We start from the raw sequence: 22605 nt of genomic DNA, 5'->3' as shown, positions 1-22605 counted from the left end.
TTTAATCATTCTCAACACCTTCTCAGAGAGAGAAGTGTAATTTTGCACGGGAGAAACTTAGTCATGGAAAGGCTTAAGATGGTCTGAAGGTCAGCCAGTAAATCAGTTACAGAGAAGGAGAAACAGCTGAGGAGCCTCCAGCACATGCAGGTAAAGGTCCCCTCACAGGTGTGGGTCGGGAGGGGGAGCCCAGGGCTGGGGGCATGCACCAGATCACAGGTGGATGTACAGAGAGAGGTGGAGTTTTGGTTCTGGCTTGGCCATGAACTCAGCCTACCAGATGAGTACAATTTTTGTTACATGGTTTCTCTGTTGCTAACTGGCCAGTAATTTAGTGGCCCAGGGTTGCCTGAGAAGGGCTTTGGACTCCTTAGATGAGAGGTAAAGCCTGAATCCCAAATTGCGCTGTGCGATATTAGACTCTGAAGATTTAGTAAGAGGCGTGTTTGGGTGAATGATTATCTTTTGTCTTTTCTAGTGAATCATTTTCATGTGTCATCAACCATGTTTCTTACCTGGTAGATATGAAACTGCACCTTTCTGTAGAAAATCTATTTAATGATTAGCCAGGGGGCCAAGGGATAACTGAAAGTCATCCAGCTGGCATCGGGACTCAAGGGTTTTAGTTTCAACTCTGCTGCCAACTAATTCAGTGTTACTTGGGTAAACGACTACCCTTTCTCAGGTCTTAGTTTCCATGTCTGTGAAAAACAAATATTTGCCGTAAAAACAGTGATGTCTAAACTGTGTTTAAAATGGGCCCAAATTTTCTTCAACGTGCTCTCAGAGGAGAGGGAGGCTGGGCTTGAGGCTCTTAAAAATAGGATTCTGTTGTTAGAAAAATCTCTGGCTATCTCTTAGACTCTATGACACTAAAAAAAAATAACTAAAAATTTGTTTTGAAATTGTTTTCAGTGTAGAGTAGCTACACATTGGAGTGGTTCAGAGATCATGGTGAGACTGCTGCCTGGATTCAAATTTTAGTTCTGTGAACTTGGGCACCTTTCTTGATGTCCCTTTGCCTCAGTTTCTTCATATGAAAAATGAGGATAATAATAGTAACCGTTGTGTTGTGCTGTTATGAGGATAAATCAATTGATAATATAAAATACTTAGTACCATGCCTGCACCTACTAAGCATGATGTAGGAGCTAAATCAATAGATGCCAATCCACTGGAAAGCTTGTTTCATATCATGGAGGGAATTTCTGTAATTTGTGAGCAATTCAGTATTTACTGCATATCCATTGTGCTTCAAGTTTGACTTAATAAGTTGGTAACCTAAGAATTTGTGTGGAGAGGACATCCCAGATCAAGATAATGACTTCAGAAAGTTCTGGAATTGTAAAAGTGCAGGAAGTAGAAAAGTCCAGTGGAGTTAAGAAGTGTGAGCTGGAGTGCCTTAGTGGATTATGTTCAAGGAGAAGTTTGATTGTGCTGGAGCCCAATGCAGGGTTATAGTATTCCATGCTGTGGAGAGTGAGACTTCTAGCTAGCTGTAATGGTGGTGGTGGTGATGGTGGTGGTGGTAACAGTGGTGTTGGTGATTGTGGTGGTGGTGGTGGTGATAATGATGTTGAAGATGGTGGTGAAAATGGTGGTGGTGATGGTAGTGTTGATGATGATTGTGGTAGTGATTGTGGTGTGGTGTGGTGGTGATGGTCATAGTGATGGTATTGGTAATGATGGTGGTAGTTGTGGTGTTGGTGTTGGTAGTGATGGTGATGGTAGTGATGGTGATGATGGCAGTAGTAGTGATGGTGGCAATAGTGGTAAAAGTCATAATGGTGGTGTTGACAATGATAGTGGTATTGGTGGTGATGGTGGTAGAGATGATGGTGATGGTGATGGTGGTAAGGCAGGACTACAGACTCTTCTTTTTCCTAAAGTGACTTTTGCGCTAGGTACTCACCATCCAGAGTTTAAAGGAATCTGGCAGGCCACTGCATCAACTGATAAGGAATGGCTTAGTTGACCTAGCAGCATGAGGGTAAGAGATGGGGAGGATAGCTGGGGACTGAGGAAGATTTTTTTCCTCTATTCTTTATTGCTGATCCCTGTGAAGGTATATCCCCTCTTCCACAGGTGAACACTTGGCTGGTAATTCTGTTGTCATTAGCAAAGCAAAGCAAATGCAGCCAGGTAGCTTATGGGACCAAAATACACTTCCCTTGGAGGTTTGTGGTTCCTGCTTAAGTTTTAGAAATGTGTTAAATGAGGGCTAAATTTCAATGTTCACTTCATTTACCAAACTGTGCTGTCCTTATTACTGTGGTAACAGAAGCCTGTTTTTCTGGTATCCATTATATAACTGATTTTTGAAACCCATGTTTCATTGTGTTGAAATTGTGTTGTACCAATTCAGGATACAGTTTTGATTACTATGCGTAGCACTTTCTGTAAGATCATATTAGCACAGTAAGTAGAGAAGAAAATCAAAATATGGAAAATAAAATCACAATATTCTCTCTTTATGTTTAGTCTACTTGTTACATACTCTTTTTATAGATTGTATCTTTGTATACAGCAGTGGTCCTCAACGGAAGGGAGAGCAATTCTGCCTTCTCCTCTTCTACAAGGGGACATTTGTCAATATTTAGAAACATCATTTAGATTGTCAAGACTGTTTCTTGTGCTACAGACATCTCATGAAAAGCAGCAGGCAATACCGCTAAGCATCCTTCAATGCACAGGACAGTTCCACAATAAACATGTATCCTGTCCAAAATGACAGTCACGCTGAAGCTAAGGAACTCTGGAATAGTGTTTATTCTCTGAGAAATTTGATAGAGTACATTCCTCATTCTAGAATCTCTTAATTTTCCGTTTTCCAAATTCCATGGTAATAACTGTCTAACTTTTACTGAAAGACCTGTTTGAAATCTATCTACTACAGGACACCTACTTGCATTGGGCTAATTTCATTTAATATCATTTCCGTACATTCTCTTCACGTAAACATTTCACATTTGTGTTAAACTTACAGATGTTTTATGATTTTAAATCTGATATTTTATCAGTTATTATACATTAACCTATATATGTTTCTCCTTTTCTAATTTGGTTTTGAGTTACTTAATACCTGTTAAAATTTCTTTGAATAATTTTTAAAATGTCCAGTGCCATCCATACTTGACATATCCAATAAATATTTAAGGCTTAAATTTTATATTTGATGCATTTATACAAATCAAAATATTTTCTTGATATTTATAACTCCTTTTATTAAAGATAAAATCAGTGTTGCTGGTTTTTTTCCCAAAGCAGAAATTTATTCAATTCTCACTGGAATTGAGTACTGACGTGAGGGCAGTTTGTTTTATGTTTGAGAAAATAATTCTAGTTTTCTACTTTTCTAGGTCTAATTATTGTAATTTTTAATAAATCTAGGCTGGGATCTTTATGTGACTATTCCCACTGGCCAGCCTTTTAGAAGCCTGTGTTATCTTTTCTTTATTTCACACATTATAAATTAGTATCGCTGCCTCTGCTGGACTTAGCAGTAAGTAAGTCATTGCCACTGAGAAAATGTTTGTGTTTGGACAAATACTGCTCTTGTGCATGCGGAGTCCTCTGAGACAGAGCTAATTTGTTGTTGTCATTTTAACCATGTTCGCTTTATTTTGTTTCTAACAAATTCTTCCTCCATGTCTACTTCTCTGACTACGTAAGGCAGAAGACCTGTAGTACCATCATCATTCATGGTAAATTGGAAACCCAAGTTTCTTTTATTCCTGTTGGGTAAAGACAGGTCCCAGATATTCATCATCTTGTTGTTTCTGCTGGCCTGTGAGTCCTTTTCTTTGCTGGCCACTTGTGACCTTATACAATGCACCTGTCTGCATCTGCTCACCGTGGATGAGTTGGTGACCTCTGTTACAGACATTGTTTACCTGCATATGCCTTCTATATGGCCAATTCAATGATGGAGTAATAAGTGATATGGAAGAGAATCCAGCATATTTGAAGTCCCTCCATTTAAAAAAGCATGGAGATTAATTCATGATTATTGGCCATTAGCTGTGCACCCAGCATTCTGGCCACCTTTTGTACGTATTAGCTCATTCACTCCTTGCAAATGCCCCGAGAGACAGGGGACTGTGAGTATCCTTATTTACCCACAGAGAAACAGCACCTCATGGGGTTGAAGTTACTTTGCCAAGACTTTTCTGTAATTGACTCAGCTCTGTTCAGGTTTGCGTCTAGTATTCTTCTCACTTTCTCTCTCCTTCAGAATCTCATTGGCTTTGATTATACATCATTCAGTTCAATGAGACTGAATGAAGCTGACACAGGCTCAGAAGAAATGTTGTCCTGGGGCTTTGGACTTTAGACATTGCTTAAAATTAAGAAAGGTGCTGCCTTTTGAATGGAAAGTTTAGACTAAGTTAGAATTCATGGCTACTGGATGATAGGAACAATTTTTCCAGAGTACATGTGTCTGTCCAAATGGTGAGATTCCTGGGGAATTTTGGATCTCTGGGGAGTCTGTTTTTCTGTGAAGTTATTTCTAATGTTATTCCCATCCTCAGGAAGGGCAGAAATGCTGTAACATGTGGGTGTTTTCAACACCCTATTTTGTTTCTTGTTTCTTGATGTGCACACAGTCTCAGAAAACGTTCCTGGAGTTAGCTGTTTGGGCTTGTTGTTTCATGATGGGGTAAAATAATGAATATCTTGCTTAACATTCTGTAACTCTAGAATTTGCTTCCAAACAACATAGCTTCCCATTAAACTGGGTGAGAGAACATACTCTGGAGAGCTGGTTACCTTATATTCGCCCTTTCTTTGGTTGGCTGGATAATCCATCCTGGAATCTAATACTTTTCAAAAGGAGGGCATAACTTGTTGGTTTCTGGTTGTAATGCCAGTATCCTTTTTACATGAATTAACCTTTGGAGGTCACCTGAGACAGTCCACCTGGAAGGTCTTAGTATTTGTTTATTCACTAGTGGCTGCATTCTTTCTGTGATCTCAATAACTAGCTATCAGAAGTTAGTCTAATCAGAGTTTTTACCCTTAACGAGAGGAAATTGCCTTCAAATTATTTGTGTACAACGGGACACTGGAATGGTCTTTCATAAGATAAACCTCCTAATCACTCCGTATTGCAAATACACATTTTTAAACAATTTGGTTAAGTAAGAAACCTAGTGATACAGCATTAGAGACTTGAGCTGTGTTAACAAGTTTATAAATGATTTAGCCTTGGCAGAAAGATTTATTACTGGTATTAGAAGATTATGGGCACCCAGGCTGCGATATGGGTGCTATTTTTCTCTTTAACATATATATAGTGGAGGTTGTTATTTGAAACCACTTGACTTTATGACTTTGATTAGAAAAAATCATTGATGTCTTCTTAATCTAACTTCATGGCAGGCAGCTAATGAAAACGCGTATCACCATGGTTGTGGGAAATATGACAGCTGTAGATTTCATAGATGGGAAAATGAACAGAGAAATCATATGTCATTCTTTTAAAACCTATTCACAGGCCAGGCATGGTGGCTCACGCCTGTAATCCCAGCACTTTGAGAGGCTGAGGTAGGCAGATCACCTGAGGTCAGGAGTTCAAGACCAGCCTAGCCAACATGGTGAAACCGCATCTCTACTAAAAATACAAAATTAGCCTGGCATGGTGGCATGCATCTGTAATCCCAGCTACTGGGGAGACTGAGGTGGGAGAATTGCTTGAACTGGGGAGGCAGAGTTTGCAGTGAGCCAAGATCATGCCACTGTACTCCAGCCTGGGCAACAGAGCGAGACTTCATCTCAAAAAACAAACAAACAAAGAAACAAACAAACAAACTGATTCACAGTAGGAGGCTGGGTGAGGCTTAGAACTTGGATGTAAACACTCTATACCCAGACCTTTGCCATGTTTCTGAATGGCCGTAGTGGCAGAAGAGGAGAGCTGTCTGTGAACAGTTACGGTTTCCCTTTTCTCTCATTCCCTCCTATTTTAATAAGTTCTTTGCTTCTAAGCCTTAAGCCTCTGTGGACTGTCAAGGAGCATTCAGCAAAGAGGATTGGTCATTTTTCAGCAGAGCATGAGATGGCTTAAAATTAGGGGTTCCAATTTTCATTATAATGTGGCAGCAGCTATGTGTTAATCATTGTATGCTAGTCAGTGTGAGATGACGCATGGAGGGTATTCAATATTACAATCCTTATAGCAACCCACAAGGAAAGTACAATTAATATGCTAGTGTTGTAACGAGCAGCTGAATGTTAGTGAGGTGAAATAACTCGCCCAAAGTCACCCAGCCAGCAAGGGGCAGTACAGAGACTTAAACTCGGGTGCCTAGTGGAGGAGCTGGGCTTCCTAATCTTTCCTTGTACTTCCTCATTTGTCTTACAAACATTGCCTGTGTCTCTGCAATGTTTCAGACCTAAGCTCGATTGTGATAAAAGTGTGTACTGTACTAAAAGAGTGTCTTTGCTTATGGTCTGGTTTGTATTGGGGAGTTAAATTCATAAATGGTTATATCACTTTGTAAGTGAAATAATAAGGGGTATATACAATGAGTTTGAATGCAAATTGGAAGGAATAATTCATTCGAATGGGCGATGACAGAGAGTAATTAACACAGCTTTTGTGGGTGCATTTGTAGTGGATCTTCATAAAATGGGAGAAGATAGAAAATTGTAGTTTGGAGATGGCATTTGGAGCATAAAGAGCAAGGGGCATGTAGGCATGAAAATGCTGGTGTCAAGGGTGCTGAATTGTTGGTGCAAAGAGGACCATGAGGCAGGAAGAGGAATTTGGAGTGAGTTTGTGTTGCATCTTGCTGGCCATGTTCAGGGGCTGTCATAAGACCAATTCCAGAAGTTCCTGATAGATGGGTTTAAGCCATGTTGAGGATACATGAGAGAAAAAGGAGAACAGAGCCAGGAATGATTCAACCAGGATACTGGCTGGGGCAAGGTGAGAAGGGCATTCAACAGATAACATCTTGTGGACCCTTAATACAGTTCTGATGGTGTATTGGGAACATTAAAAGCAGGATGAGATTATTGGGTCTTCAAACCCTTGACAAGTAGATGGTACCAGTAGATTATTTCACCTCACTAACATTCAAAACCCCAAAACCTTGACGAGTAGATGGTACCAGTAGATCATTTCACCTCACTAACATTCAAAACCCCAAAACCGTGACAGGTAGATGGTACCAGTAGATCATTTCACCTCACTAACACTCAAAACCCCAAAACCTTGACAGGTAGATAGTACTTCTTAGAAGAAGAAAAAAGAGAATTACCGAAGATTAGTAACTCTTTCAAAGTCACAAAGCTGGAAAGTGGGGCATATTTCCAACTCACATCTGTGTGATTCCAGAAAGAGCTCAAAGGGCCTATAGAATAGTCACATTTGCATGGAGGAATCATAGGTAAAGTCATAGCATCTCTTGTGAAATTGGTGGTGAGGTTGAGACACTCCACTTTTGCAAGAGCCAGAGAGGTGATGAAAGAGCAGATAAGCTGCCAAAATCCTTTATTGCTCTGTGATTGTGTGTTTATAGCAGAACTTACTAGTCCCTGGCCATGACTTGCATCTCCTTGTTAATTGTAGTAATTACATGAATGTTCTGTGGATCCTCCTTTATAGATTGACATTAAGAGAGATAGATGGGCCAAAGAAGTATGGTTTAGACATCTGAGTCCAGCATGTAGTGTGTACATGTATAGAGTTAATTGTAGTGAACGTGTGGTTACAGCAAATAAGGACACAATTTTCTATGTTGTAGACCAGTGGAGACAAGTGTGTAGCAACTCATACATGGGGCCTTATTCGACTGGGACAAACTTGTGTTTGATTTATTAGAGCATGCTGAAGACAGTGTGCTGACCTTCTCAGAGATATTGATATGGAGGGAACGGTGACAGTTGGGAGCAGAAGCAGCTGCTTATTAGGACTCTGTTGAGCTTAACTAGCAACCCCAGGCTGATTCTCATCTTTAAATTTTTTAAGGAAAACTCCTATAGGACAAAAACATTGCCCAGAAAATCCCCATAGGATGAGAGTCTTGCCTAGTGGTCAAGGAATTAATTTATGGAAAGATGCTTGCTAACGATTTATAGAACTGTGATTTTGGGGAACATAACTATTTTGTGATCTGAAATACTGTTTTGACAGCACGTCCCACATTATATTCCTGTGCTTTGGCAATGGTGGAATGAGGGTGATTCTTTTAGGAGCTGAGAAGAGGACCACACGGGGATGCTGAGTCCTTGTAATTGCACAGGTGTCATATGATTGAGGCCTCACATTACGAGGTGGCACATATGGCCTTTGGGATAGTTCTGAGATTCTAGAAGGACATGTTTAATAATTAAGGGTGGACACCATGGGAAACATTGTCTTTGGCTGACATATGGCACTAGACCCTTTGTCTTCACTGAAACTTAACACACTGTACAGTAAAATATGCAAGCACTTGTGATACATAGTGGAAGAAATAGGTCCAGGCAGTGTGGCGCGACTTTTATGGATACTGCTCATCCACCTTCATGCTCACTGGGTCTTCCAGCTTGCTCTTCTCTTTGGGAATGACCAGTACTGAAAAAGTTTTCTTTAGCTATTTGCCTTAATTGCTTGAACAGTGGAAAAAAAATTCTGGGAAAAGAATGGAAATTTTTAATAAACAAGTTGGAGTGAAGAAATGTGTACCTAGTCTCTCAGGGTTGTCTAAGGGTACACAAAAGCATGCATTTTGGAGAGGAGAGTGAATTCCTGAGCTCAGACACTGGTCTCCACCAACACAAGCATTAAATAAATCATGGAAATAAGTCATATAAATCATGAAGTAATTTATAATTCTAGGTAATGTAAATTATAATAAATTATAATTGTATATAATGTATTTAAAGTAATTGTAGAGTTGATTTCTTCGTGAATATTAACAGGGCAATGAGCTATCTGGAGAGCTGGTGCATTTCAGTAAAAAATGTACATTGTGTTCAAACTATTGAAGAAGAATGTCAATTTTACATTTTTTTTTAGATCTTCAGATTGTTTAATTCATCTAAATTGATCAAATTATTCTGAATTGACAATGATAAAAAGAATTTATTTTTAATTTTTATTTTTTAAGTTATCTGAGTTTAATTCTTTTATTTTTTAAATTTTACTTTAAGTTCTGGGATACATGTGCAGAACGTGCAGGCTTGTTACATAGGTATACATATGCTGTGGTGGTTTGCTGCACCTATCAACCCATCATCTAGGTTTTAAGCCCTACATGCATTAGGTATTTGTCTTAATGCTCTCCCTCATTTCGCCTCCAACCCTGTGACAGGCCCTGGTATGTGATGTTCCCCTCGCTGTGTCCATGTGTTCTCATTGTTCAACTCCCACTTATGAGTGAGAACATGTGGTGTTTGGTTTTCTGTTCCTGTGTTAGTTTGCTGAGAATGATGGTTCACAGCTTCATAGATGTTCCTGCAAAGGATATGAAGTAAACTTTTTTATGGCTGCACAGTATTCCACGGTGTATATGGCTCTTTTACTTTGTATGTATACCAGTATCTTATCCCCCTTCACCATCTATGTCAAGCTAATGGGAACCTAGACTATGGAAAGCTTCCTATATAAAGAGCTCTCTCCTTTACTTTTGTGACTCCCATAGTCACCGCTATCACCAAACACCACTGTGGAAGCCCCTCTTACCCCAGACTGAGAAGTTCCCCTCAAGGTCCCTTTTCGTCATCAGCCACACCCTAATCTTCTTTCTCTATCACCAGCTTCTGCTGGAACCATCATCACAAGAACCTGGTAGCCTGGTTGCTAGTTGGAAATTATTTTTTAATAACAGCTTTACATAAGATATAAATCACATATCATAAAATTTACCCTTTTGAGATTTTTCATAATTTTTCATACATTCACAGAGCTGTGTAACCACCGCTGTTATCTAAATTTAGAACATTCTGATGACCCCAGAAAGAACACCTGTATCCATTAGCAGAAACTCTCCATTCTTCCTTCCATCAACCCCTGGCAATCACTAATCTATATTCTGTCTCTGCGGATTTGCATATTCTAGATATTTTATATACATGGAATCGTAAAATGTGTGGCCTTTTGTGCCTGATTTCTTTCACTTAGCGTGTTTTCAAGGCTTATAGCATGTTATAGCATCCACATTATAGCATATGTCAGCACTTTATTCCTTTTACTGGCTGAATAACACTTCATTGCAGCATCTACCACATTTTCTTCATCTGTTCTCCATGTATTAGTTGATGGACATTCAGATCATTTCTACTTTTTAGACTATTATCAATAGTGCTGCTATGAATGTTCATGTACAAGTTTTATGTGAACAGATGTTTTCTTTCTCTTAGATATAGACATAGGAGTGGGATTGCTGGGTTATTGAAATTCATTTTTTATAGAGAGGTAACTATCTTAGCACTATCTTACATTTGAAATGAAGCACACATTTTTCAAAGTTAAAAAATGTGGCGTTTTCTTTGATGATGATGGTACAATATTTTTGCAAATTATCAGGATACTCAACACAGTCAGTCTTTATACCATTGGTAGCACAGGCTTGCACAGTGGTTTCTGATTCAGACACATGTGAATTCAAGTCCTGGCACAGCCACTTTCTACATTGCTGATAACCTGGTGCTAGAAGGTTCACTTTGCCGAATCATACTTTCTTTTCCAGATTAAACCTAGGCCTGTGTTTCTCAAACTCTCATAGTTTTTTCCAAAGTTTTTCATGACATTAGACACAGAAAATTGAAATATTTTTGTGGGCAAATTTGGTAAATGGAAGAGACTTTTCATCTGAGGGGCAGAAGGGCTTGGTACCTGATCTACCTGAATTGCAGTTCTTCAGTATCCTCAGCCATGCTGGTGTCTTTTCTACTCTACTGAGGCTCTTGTCTGTTAGGAAATTATTTTCTCAATGTGCTTGCAGACCTGCCCCTTGCTATAACCTTTTCTGTTCCAATCTGTGAGAATCACCATTAGCCACTGGAGAAAAATATTGCACAATAAGCTACGCTTTTGAAGGGTTATGATCTCATTGTATTTTATCTTCAGTACGATATGTGGGGGAAACTCTCAAGATAAATGAAGATGCCAGCTCTGGTGTTTTTGAACACTTTAGCTCCGACTTCCATTTAGGAAGTTATGGATGCTTGCCACCAGTGCACTTAATTTGATCTGGAATTTGATGCCACACCAGTGTCATATTTTTTCTAGGCTTCTGGATATCATAGTGTTTTCCTTGACGTGTGTTTTTCTGTTTTCATCTCAGTCAGTGGTCTTTGGTCATTGTGCTGCTTATGTAAAAAATCTAATTTAAATTCAAGTTTTCTACTGTGGAAAAAAAATACTTGGCCATGTTGGATTTCCTGTAGAGAAGTTGGGCATATCATTGCACTCTATTTTATTTTTCTCTGAAGATGATAGTGTGGATCAGCTCTTCCTATCAGAAGAGCACCACTCACATGCCAAGCTCCAGGGAATCGTGATCAACATGGTGTTGTGGAGTTAGGATGAGGCTGTTTGGATGGTGATTTGAGAATTTGGTATGAGAATTCTAGTCATTTTAAAAATAATTAAGGGCTGTCTTTGACACTGTCTTCCACATTCTTGATGCCATCTTCAAGCATGACCATGTATAACAAATGTATGGGGACTGGACTTATTAGTAAAGCTACTGCAATCCTCTGGTGGTGTGAATTAGAGAGAGTGCTTAAGTTCCCAATTCATCTTGATTCTTGTCTGCAGCATCTTCTTAGCAAAAGGATACATGACTTTTTATTATAATAATCATACATATTAATTTACGTTAATCTTGTGAAAACAATTGCCCCAAAGCATTAAAAATGTGCAAAGCCATATATCTCAGAATGTTCTAATGATTGGGTGTGTTTTTCTCCAGATGTTCATTATAACCTTAAAGACCTGCATTGTCATGTCTAACCATTATTGAGTACTTGCAGTGGACCTGGCACTGTTCTAAGTGTTTTACGTTGATTAAATTATTAAATCCTTACAAACCATATGAGAAAGGTGCTAGTATTATCCCCACTTGAAGATGGAAGCACAGAACACACAACCAGGAAGTGGCTGAGCTGGAATTTGCAACCTGGCACTGATAGGTGCAGCTGGTTTTATAAATTATAGAAATGTATGTTTATATTTCAATATGAAAGTGTTTTTGTGTGTGCATTCACATGAGCACTCATTTATGTGTGCAGCTGTGTGGATGTGTATATGTGGGTGTGCAACTATGTGTGTGTTTGTTTATGTGCTGTACATAGAGTTGAGTTTCTTGCCAATACACTTAATATTATAACTTGAGCATATTTATCTTAAAAGCAATGTCTTGTCTTCCTGATTTTATTTTGTCTTCTTTGGTCCTGTTTTTTTGATTTTTTTTTTTTGTCTTCCTTGTTCCATTTGTATAGAACTATTTCCCTCTTCCTCAGTAGAAGCTTCCAAACGATGCTTGTAACACATAATAATCAGACTAGGTTGAATATATTTCAGTGTAAATCTTTGCTGACATCTGTGTTAAAAATGTCTGTGGGATTTGTGCTAATCAAGGATGGTGAGACAGCAGAGGCAGACATGATGGTCATGAAGAAAAGGTTTATGCTCACAGACTCTGTAAACAGGAGGCTCATAATGCTACACAGGGCCACGTGGGGAAGGACCAGGGAGGGTTGGGAGGCAGAAGAAAACCGAGGCTTGCAGAGCCTTGACTGGGGTTCTCTCTGTAAGGAGTGGGCAAGGCAGGGTGAGTACACTAAGTTTAGGATTTGAGAGTTTGAGTATTTTTGGTGGGTGCTGGGCTATGTGGTGTTCCCTACTGCTGTGGTAGTTGGCTCTGGGGTGCTTTAGGTAGGGGGAACATTAGCACATTGGGTGAGAATTTGATAAAGGAGATGGTTGAGAGTGTGGGCTCTGGCTTGGCTGGTTGGTAGGTATGCAGAGGTATCCTCTGGGGTGTTGTTTGCTGTCTTTATGAATATGCTAGCCCTAGGAGGGCCAGTCTCTCTAGAAACAAGGCTCCAAATGCCAGAGGATCAAGAATACAGAAATCAAGAAAATATACCCAGCACAAAATATCTGATGAATTCCTTTGGAGAATGTCCTAGAGGTGAAACCAACTAGGCAAAGTAGATAAATAATGTTAAGCTCTTAGGATGTATTTGTGTGTGTGTGTGTGTGTGTGCACGCGCATTAAATCAAAAGAGACCGTTCTGTTAAGCAGCCATACCAACCAACTGCCTCATGTTTGTGTTTTAAAACTCACAGTCATTAAAGTACTGCCTGATCCTACAAGTTGTAAACTAACTTTTTTCCAGACTTCTCATGTGGGTAGCTTCTTTCCACAACCTGTCATTTATTGTGATACACGGTATTAGTTACTAAACTAAATAGATCTGTCTGTGTGCCCCTGCAAGGAAGTGTCCTTAAACTGTGAGATTTGTGCTTGGGAAACATCTGACCTTCCAGAATGAAGTGTTTGTTCCTTAAAGCACAGCCCCATCTCCTCCAGTTTCATCTCTGTGGTTAATGAACTGTCTCTTATGTTACTGTGGTCATAATCAAAGAGAACTGCAGGGATTTTCTTGAACAGTAAGATTAAGCAGAACATTTTTCCTCCTACATATGATGTTAGAGAAGGGACATCACTTTCATCTACTCACTCAACCAGAAATGTAATCTATTGCATACAGAGAAAAACATGTGTGCTACTTTTCCTATAACAAATTAACAGGTGTGTTCTATTTACCTAGCTACGGGGGCCACTTTGAGGACCAAAATGCAGTATGGCCAAGTCACAGTGGAAAGTGTCAATGACTATGTGCCTGAGCATTTCTTCTTGGTATAAGCAGAAAGCTTTGGATAATATAGTTTATCTGATGCAGCTGATAGAACCAATTTCATTTCCTTAGGTACAAGTGACTTTTTTCCCTCCAGGTAAACTGAGTCTAGCAAGCAAGAGGTAGCAGGTTCCAGTTTTAGGAATGGCTATCATTGACTTACAGGCTACACCTGTACGCCACACATTCTGAACATAACTTTTTTTTGGCCCAACTTTACATGAGAATAACAAAGATTTCACGTTCAGTTTGGAGAACACTTATGGAGAGAAGACCTCTGCTTTATGAAGGTTTATATCTTCACACCTCCCATTCTTTGAACCAGTTTTTCTTTTCCGTACTGCAGCAATGGTTCCCTCCATGGTTTTCTGCTGTCTTATACCTGGCAAGTCAACCCTGAACTGGATCTAAATATGTGCATTGAAGTCCTGTCTCACTGGTTAACCCATAAAACTAATCTTACCTCCTTCCTTTAAATGTAAATATTTTGCTCATTTTAAATTACCAAATTAATAAATGCATATTGTTGAAAATTTAATATAGAATTATATTTTTAAAAATTTTCCTACGACTTAGGAATAACCACAATTTTCTTGGCACTTACAAACATTAAAAAAAATTAGTTTATTTTAGTCAAACATTGGAGTTTTTGTTCTCTATTTTTAATCTATAGATAAATAAATGTCTACACTTTATTTTTTTCCACTCACATCATTATTGAATATATAAACTCAGTATATAGAGTTTTACTACATTGGCTTAATAAGCTGTATAATATTTAATAGTATGCATGTGCCATACTACTTATAACTTTGGTCTTTTCAAACAAAAATGCATTTGCTACCTCCATTCTTGGTACATTCTATCTTGAGACTTTATTTCATTTCTCTGCCAAAAGTGTGGTCTCTTTATTTCCACTTCGTTGACATGATTCCCACACTTCCAAAACCTGCCTGCTCCCCCACCTCCTCCCAGATCAACCTGGGGCTTCTTTCCATGACTTGTTATTGCTCGGTTGGTTGTTATGTTCATTCCATAAATATTAGGTACTTTCTACGTGCAAGGAACTTTGGTGGGCAGTGAGTGGCCACAGTAACAAGCAGGCCAGGCTCTGGTCTTGTGGCTTTAGTGTACAGCAGGGACACCGTATCCCACATCACAGGAAGCCAGACTCCACGGCAGGGCCTGCTGAGGGCCATGGAGGCAATGGTGTGTCCTAAGCACGCTTCCTGGAGGCTTCCTTGCTTCTCACATGGTAAATGGTTACCACTCTTGGGGGAGCTGGTGTTTGGTTTGGACCTCAGAGAATGGATAAGGTTCTAAAGTGGACATGGGGAAGTGTGTTCCAGGCAGAAGGGTGGAAGTGGGAAAGTGTGGGGCCTAAGAAGGACTGTGGGTGACCTCATTCCACTGGGGGCTTGATCCTGGGGAATACCTCTGTTGTTCATACCACACTTATTCATATTCACAGTAGCACTACTGTGAAGCTTCCTTTTACTTTTCCTTGCACATTTACTTTTATCAAATTCAAAATATTGTTTAATTGTGCTTGTTTTTTAATTGGCGATAAATATTGATTTACTATATTATTCTTTTTTCTCTCAACGTTCTTATTTCTAATATTTACGTTGCATATAGCTGTTGTCCATCCATTTTCACTGTGATATAAGAGACCATGAAAATTTGCATTCTCTCAATGGACACCTGTATTATTTCTAATTTTTTGCTATTATGAACAATGCTGCTATGAGCATTCTTTTATAGATTTCTTGGGCAGATGTTGAATTTTCCTAAGGCTAAGGCAGCACATTCTCACTGTTCTTATTAAACACTGAACTGGTTTTATTGTCTTTTTTTAGGAAGACACTAATTTGGTTGTTAGACGTGTCTTTCCTACAAGATTTATAAAGCATTTTTCTTTTTATTAAATAGCCTTTATTTGTTTATAATTGTCAAAATATTTTAGTGCTTCCCAATTGCCAGTAAGTGGTCTAAGTTCTTTCAAATTAACTCATATAATTTTAAGCTATGGTTTTTATCTCCATATTACAGGGCATGGGAACTGAAGCATAAGGTTAATGGTGGAGCGAAGATTTGAACCCAGGTGATCTGGATCCAGAGTCTGTGCTCCTAGTATCTATGCAAGGCTGCCTCTCCTAAACTAGCATTGGAGGCAGGGCGGATCGCTGGTACTTTGTAGGCTGAGGAACACCGTAGATGGTTCTCACTCTTTTGGACTGAAAAAGGAGACAGTCAGGCATCCAGCAACAGTACTTAACCTCTTCAGTATTTAGGAGCTACTTACCAAATGGATGCAATCTGTCATTCACTTTTCTGGCTTTATATTTAGGATGGGATCATTTTTGTATTTTCATTAACATATTTCCCATCACATAGGTTTTAATATTTTGAAATACAGAAGTGAACACACTTGGGGGTTACTTTTCCACCATGGAGACCTTTATTGTAATGTCCTCTATGACCTCTCCACATTTCAGGCTAATGAACTGAAGGATGAGATACCGTATGTTCACAGCATGTGAGATTTTATAGCATCGCATATGTGCTAATCATTAGATGCTTTAGGGGAAGCTAATTCTGTATTGACTTTGTATTCCTAAGTTTCACCTAATAGGCTGACTGTGAACTAACTTGTACTTTTCCATAGCAGTGCTCCTGAAACTTGCCGTAAGCACTACTCAATGGCTAAAATAAAGTGGATGATTCATTGCCTTTATTTAGTAGAAGGTATCTTGGCCTTCATAGTGAGTTTATCCATCACTTGGACAATGACTATCTTGGTTTCTGGCCTTTCCACTACCTAGTCAATCAGTTGATAATATTTATATGGGTCATACTGTGTCCTAGGCCCTGGGGATAGCGAGAGAACGAAATAAAATCTGTCCTCCAGTTACTTGTATTCCAGTGTGTTAAACAGGACTCACACAAGGACATCAACTGACTATCATAATCTAAGTCCTGTTATTCCTCCCATGCAAGCATACATATCCAATATCACTGAAATGACTGAGGACAAGGACTCTGGAAACTATTTTGTTGTCATTGAGCTCACCAATATATTTTATTCTGTCCCAGTACTGAAGCTTCCCCACCTCAATTTACCTTCTTTGAAGGTACTGAATATACCTGTATCTTATGAAATATTTTTATTTATTTATTTATTTACTTGTATATACCTAAGATGTACAACATGTTATTTTGATATACATACAGCACATTAAAAGGAGAAGCTGTGAAAATTATAGATCCTTTAAATCAATTTCATATAATAGGATGTAAAAAAATTCCCAAACTCAAAAATGTATCAGTCAAGCAATTTTAAGTAGTTTTAAGTGATGTGAAGAAGACAAAATAATAATGGAATCTAATAGTGGAGTAAAAGGGAGGTACTTTAGCCTGCCTGGCCAGGGAGGCTTTCCTGTAGAGGTGACATTTTAGTAAAACCTGAATAGTGAGAAGGGACCTTGGGAGAATATAGAAAAAATCTAGGATCTAAGGCCCAGCAAGCGCCATCTGCAAGGTGATGAGCTTGGTGGGTTTCAAGACCAGAAAGCAGTTCCATGCACACGCGTGCATGTGCATATGTGTGTGTGCATGTGTGTAGCGGGAGCACAGGGAACAGGAAGGCTGGAGATCATGTAGAAATAGGGAGGTGGCCATGGAGGAGGGTTTGTTGGTGGGGGTCAGGATCTTGCATTTTAGGGAGGTTGCAAAGAGATCTACTGGAAATTTTTGAACAGGGAAAAATTACTTAATCAGATGAGCTCTTTACAAAGATTTATCTGGATGCAACACAGAAAATGGACTTTTGAGGGGCATGAATGAAAAACACCAAGGCAAATTAGAATAGCTTCTGCTAAATCCAGGTGAGAGAGGAAGGTGCTTGAGGTGGGATTGCAGTAGCAGATGGGAGAGAAGGGGACAGGGGTGCGGTATACATTTTTTGAGTAAGTAGTGACGGGATTTGCTTATGGTTTAGTGTGTTGTGTGGGGGAATTAGAGCAATCCAAAATGACTCCAGCTGTGATGGCAAAGACTCAGCCAGGAAGTAGACTGGGGAAGGGGGACCACCAGTGTTTTGCTTGATCCCGGTTAGTTGGGAGGCAATTCTTTGTCTCAGGTAGAGATGAAGAGGCAGATGGAAGTTGCAGTTTCAGGCACAGGTTGAAGGTGATATGTACACTTATATTCACCAGCCAATAAATGTTATTTAAGTCATGGGACTGAATGAGCCCATCCTGCCCCTCTGCCCCTGCCTCAAGGACAGGAGGGCACATGACACGGACAAAGCCATTGTGTCATTTGCTGGATTAAATCCTGGTCAGTGAGGTCTCTGGTCCCAGGGTCAGTGAATGATGCTGCAGCTAGTTACTTAGTGAAATTTTCCTCTCTAAGAAAACACATTTTCAGGCCCGACAAGAAGTTAGTTGGTAGGAATAAATCATCAGTTTATTTCTTCAGCTGGATGACCTGTGTGTCTAGCATGACTCCTAATCCTTAGTCAATAGACAATCTTTGTAGAAGTGAGAGGACAGCAAGATGACCCTGGGTTTTAGGGCCAGGGACTTACCTGTGAAAATTTTACTTCTTCCATTTGGAAATGGGACCTCCTTGAGTCCTGTCTCCACATCTGCAAAATGGCAAAGGAATGAGAACACTTATCTTACAGGTCTATTTCAGGAAACCTGTAAAACATGTTTGAGTAGTGTACATAACCTACTTTGGATTTTTTGCATCTTTTTATTGTCTAGTTAGTGAAATCTTTGATTTTTATATGATATGTCTTGGTAATTTTTCTTTTAGGATGGATTTCTTATTTTTATTTTTAATATACTAATGGTGATTAGTGCTCTAGAGGTCTGACTTTTTTTTTTTTGAGACCAAAGATTGTGACAAACTCCAATTAACTCAAAGGTATCAGCATTGACATGTCTAGTACATCGGATTTAAAAGGTTTCATCAGATATACACCGTGTTATTCCTGACTAAAATCTGAAAACATCAGATCAGAAGCCTTTCCGCTAAATAGTTTATCTAAGTTTATTAGCAGTCTATTTACTGTAAATTTATCTGATAATATTTTAAGGTATTTGTATTTCTTAACATAAAATTATTAATTCAGTAAGTTTCTTTCTGGTGTGAATTATAATATCCTCCTTTTTTGTCCTTTGACATTTCAAGTGGTTCCAGTGAATTATCTGTGCTGGAATAACTTATCTGACCCCCTCAGGGTTCATACATTTGGTGATATCTTCCGTCTGCTTTCATGTTTCCAGGTCCAGGGGACCCCCCTTTTTTTAAGTCTGTCTGGCTATAGTAATCCCTTCATCCCTTTGACCATTAATTGGAAAATTATGACATTTAGAAAGGACATTTTTCAAAACCATGGGAATCTTTATATTTGGACCAGATGTTAAGAGAATTTTAAAAGAGGGATAAAACATCTGTGACAATGAATGGCAGAGTCATAGAAGAAAAGGGAACTTGGATAGCATTTTAATGGAAGTGCTAATATTGTAAAGAGGTACAGAGGTAAGGTAGAGAGGCACATGTGGATTTGCATTCTTTTTCTCCATCAATCCACTTCTCAGGTGTTGATTGTTTTTCTGCACTATGTCCAGTACTATCTGGAGACTGAGTTTTTAACAGCGTTGTTTTAGAAGGAGGCAGATACACAGGTAATTGTAGTTTGGGATGATAAAGGCTGTAACAGGAATAAGAATCAACGTACAGTGGGGCCAGATAGGGACGAGAGAAAAGTGGGAAAAAATTCATAGAAGGCTCCATAGAAGTGATGCTTAAGGGTTGGGATTAGCAGCAAGGAAACTCAACAACAACAACAAAAATGGCTGAAATTGCAGAGGTAAGAAATACAGGAGGTTGGTCAGGACAGAGAGGAGGGCATGGATTCCAGAGGAGGGCATGGGTTCTAAATGTGGGTAAGGGAAGGATTGTCAAGACACTCACAAAATGAGGAGTGAGTTTTGGCAAGATGGAGGAGGAGGGAATGGTGGGTATCCCTTGAGCTCTGAGTTGGCTGTCTGAGTGATGGTGTAGTTAGCTATGAGAGGAAGCAGACGCAAGGGAGACAGCTGATGAAGACAGATAATGAGGCCTGCTTTAGAGCAGTTACACTGGCTTTTATATGTAAATACCCCTATTTTGATGTATGAGTCTAGATTATATACAGAGGTTGGGGAGAGGATCTAGATTTGAGAGTCACCAGTTTTTAGAGACCATGTGAAATCACATGGGTTTGAAGAAAAGGGCCTCTGAGAACGTGTAGATGGAGAAAACAATGAACATTCAGAAGAGGTTGGAGTGTACTTTCATTCGAGGAGAATGCCAGATGTGAAATAAATGCAGAGAGATTGGGGAGTTACAGAATCCAGGGCAGACAGGATGTCAGGAGATATTCAAGGAAAGGTCAGTGGTCACAAAGGCCATGGAGATATCTAGTTACATAAGCTTCCTGGATTTCACAAGCAGGAAGTAATCAGTGATGTTGACCAGACTGATGACAGTAGAAGGGTATCGTCTTTTCTTCCCACTGTGGTAGCATTGCTTTTCTGTGTTGGCATAGACTCCACATCTTGCAGTGGACGAGAGAGAAAATGGTGCTCCCTTCTTTTTTTTCTTTCTTTCTTTCTTTTTTTTTTTTTTTTTGAGACGGAGTCTCGCTGTGTCACCCAGGCTGGAGTGCAGTGGTGAGATCTCAGCTCACTGCAAGCTCCGCCTCCCAGGTTCATGCCATTCTCCTGCCTCAGCCTCCAGGGTAGCTGGGACTGCAGGTGCCCGCTATCACGCCCGGCTAATTTTTTGTATTTTTAGTAGAGATGGGCTTTCACTGTGTTAGCCAGGATGGTCTTGATCTTCTGACCTCATGATCCGCCCACCTCGGCCTCCCAAAGTGCAGGGATTACAGGCGTGAGCCACCACGCGCGGCCTATAACTGGAATATTTTAGTGTGTCCACATGAATTTTCTGCCCCGAGGAAACTACGTAAATTCTTTAGAAATTGCCAAGGTAGTTACATTGCCTTGAAAGCCCATTATTTAAGTACTTTTTTCTTTTTCTTTTTTTTTTTTTTCTTAGAAAGGACTTTTGTTGCTTTAGCTGACACAGAAGTAGATTGAATGAACTTTCACTTAGTTTTAAAACCTGCTGACAGATAAAATTAATATTGCCTTTGTGTAAATAATAATTTTATCTAATGGACTTCATTTATTTTTATCGTTCCTCCAGGCGATCTGGAGCTAAACAAGGGGAAGAAGACAAAAGTATAATAACAATTCCCTTTGAAGGGAGATATAAAAGAAGGTCACTGGAGCCGAACCATTATTGAAATGTATAAAATAGTTTAATGTTTGCTTTTTTCCATTTTATATCATGAGGTCCTTTTATATAGCCATAAAATTCCATCTCCTCTGAGTTCAGATATGATGAAAATCTGTGGGTAACAAAGCCATCTTCTTCGACTACCTGAAGGTGGCAGTGAGTAGTGTTTCTGGAGTTAAGGGTGGTCCGTGTTTCAGTAAGACATTCCTAAAGATGTTTCCCTAATTCATTTATGACAAACTTCTTTCAGCTGAAACTTGGCAATCAAGACACATGGGTTAACATAATATAAAAAAGATCTTGTTTCTTTAAAAGTGCACTATAAAAATTGAAGAGATGTGATATATTTGTGGAACATCCTGATTCCCCTTATGGGCTCAATGTAATAAGAAGAAACCTTTAATTTCACTGTATTTCCCAAATAATAAAATGTTCAGTTATTGTTTTTGAAAAAGATTAGAAGAATCTATTTACTTGAACATTGCATTAACTTAAGTTTATTGTTTTATTGATTCTTCATTTAATTCCATTTCCTGCACTGTACCTAGAATATCTGATACAACAGCAAGAAAAGAGCATAGATTCATTTAATACATTCCTTCTAGGCCTGAACACACCATGGGCTTTGATTCTCCTGGATTGTTTATTCCTGTTTCATTGAACATTCTACTTGAACCTCTTTAAAGATCACTGTCTCTATATTCCCCCATTCAGGAGGATTTCTTCCTTCTTTGTTTCTGACGACTTTGCTTCTATTCCTACTTCTATTTCATAAATATAAAAAGAGCTTTTTCTTTGTTTGACTACTCTGAGCTGTGATCTGGGAGTAGTGGGGCTAGCGTCCTCTTCATCCTCGATCCTATCTTGGAAAGCTGTACCTTGTCCACCGAAAAAATCCTTCATTATGGCTGGATTAATACAGATTAAGGATACCCCGAAGACACTGCCCGTTTTCATGCCTTAGGTTCATCCCTGATTATATTCACTAGAGACAAGACTATGCTCCTGGTCTGGGGGTGATTCAGGTCATGTGACCTTGTGGCCATAAGTATGTGGTTTTAGAAGCCTGAGCAGAGAGCTCGGGCTGTAGAATATAAGCAGCCAGAAGGTAGCAGGACCCATCCTGATGTGGCCTGTCACTGCACCTTTGATCTCACATGCACTGTTTAATCTCTCTGAGCCCATAGCCTTCTCAGCTACAAAGAGGGAAGAGAGACTAGATGATTTATCTTTCCTCGTTCACCTTCTAAATTCTGGGAGTCCTTGACTCATTTCTTGTCTCAGATGTATCAAGGGCCTAAGCCACCTCACAATGGTCTCACTCAGTGGCAGGGGATGGGTGGATTATAAATGGTCCATAGGACACTAGCTCTGTTTTCTCAGGTT

The 22605-nt window shown here is 39.3% G+C and overlaps 1 protein-coding gene across 4 annotated transcripts in view; it reads left to right on the top strand.

Moving 5' to 3' along the window:
* The window catches only part of SEMA5A (semaphorin 5A), a 500732-nt gene that overhangs the window by 135358 nt on the left and 342769 nt on the right, over nucleotides 1-22605 (top strand). The window contains exon 1 of one of the 4 annotated variants that reach the window (XM_054684169.2): nucleotides 1802-1990. The exons of 2 other annotated variants lie outside the window; for them this stretch is intronic. The gene's annotated coding sequence lies outside the window, so the exon portion shown is untranslated. Of the gene's footprint in view, nucleotides 1-1801; nucleotides 1991-22605 lie in introns of those variants that run through there. One more of the 4 variants, XM_063811083.1, reaches the window with a different exon arrangement.

The sequence above is a fragment of the Pan troglodytes genome, chromosome 4 (assembly GCF_028858775.2).
Source record: "Pan troglodytes isolate AG18354 chromosome 4, NHGRI_mPanTro3-v2.0_pri, whole genome shotgun sequence".
Taxonomy (NCBI): domain Eukaryota; kingdom Metazoa; phylum Chordata; class Mammalia; order Primates; family Hominidae; genus Pan; species Pan troglodytes.
This window is presented reverse-complemented; position numbering and strand designations above follow the sequence as displayed.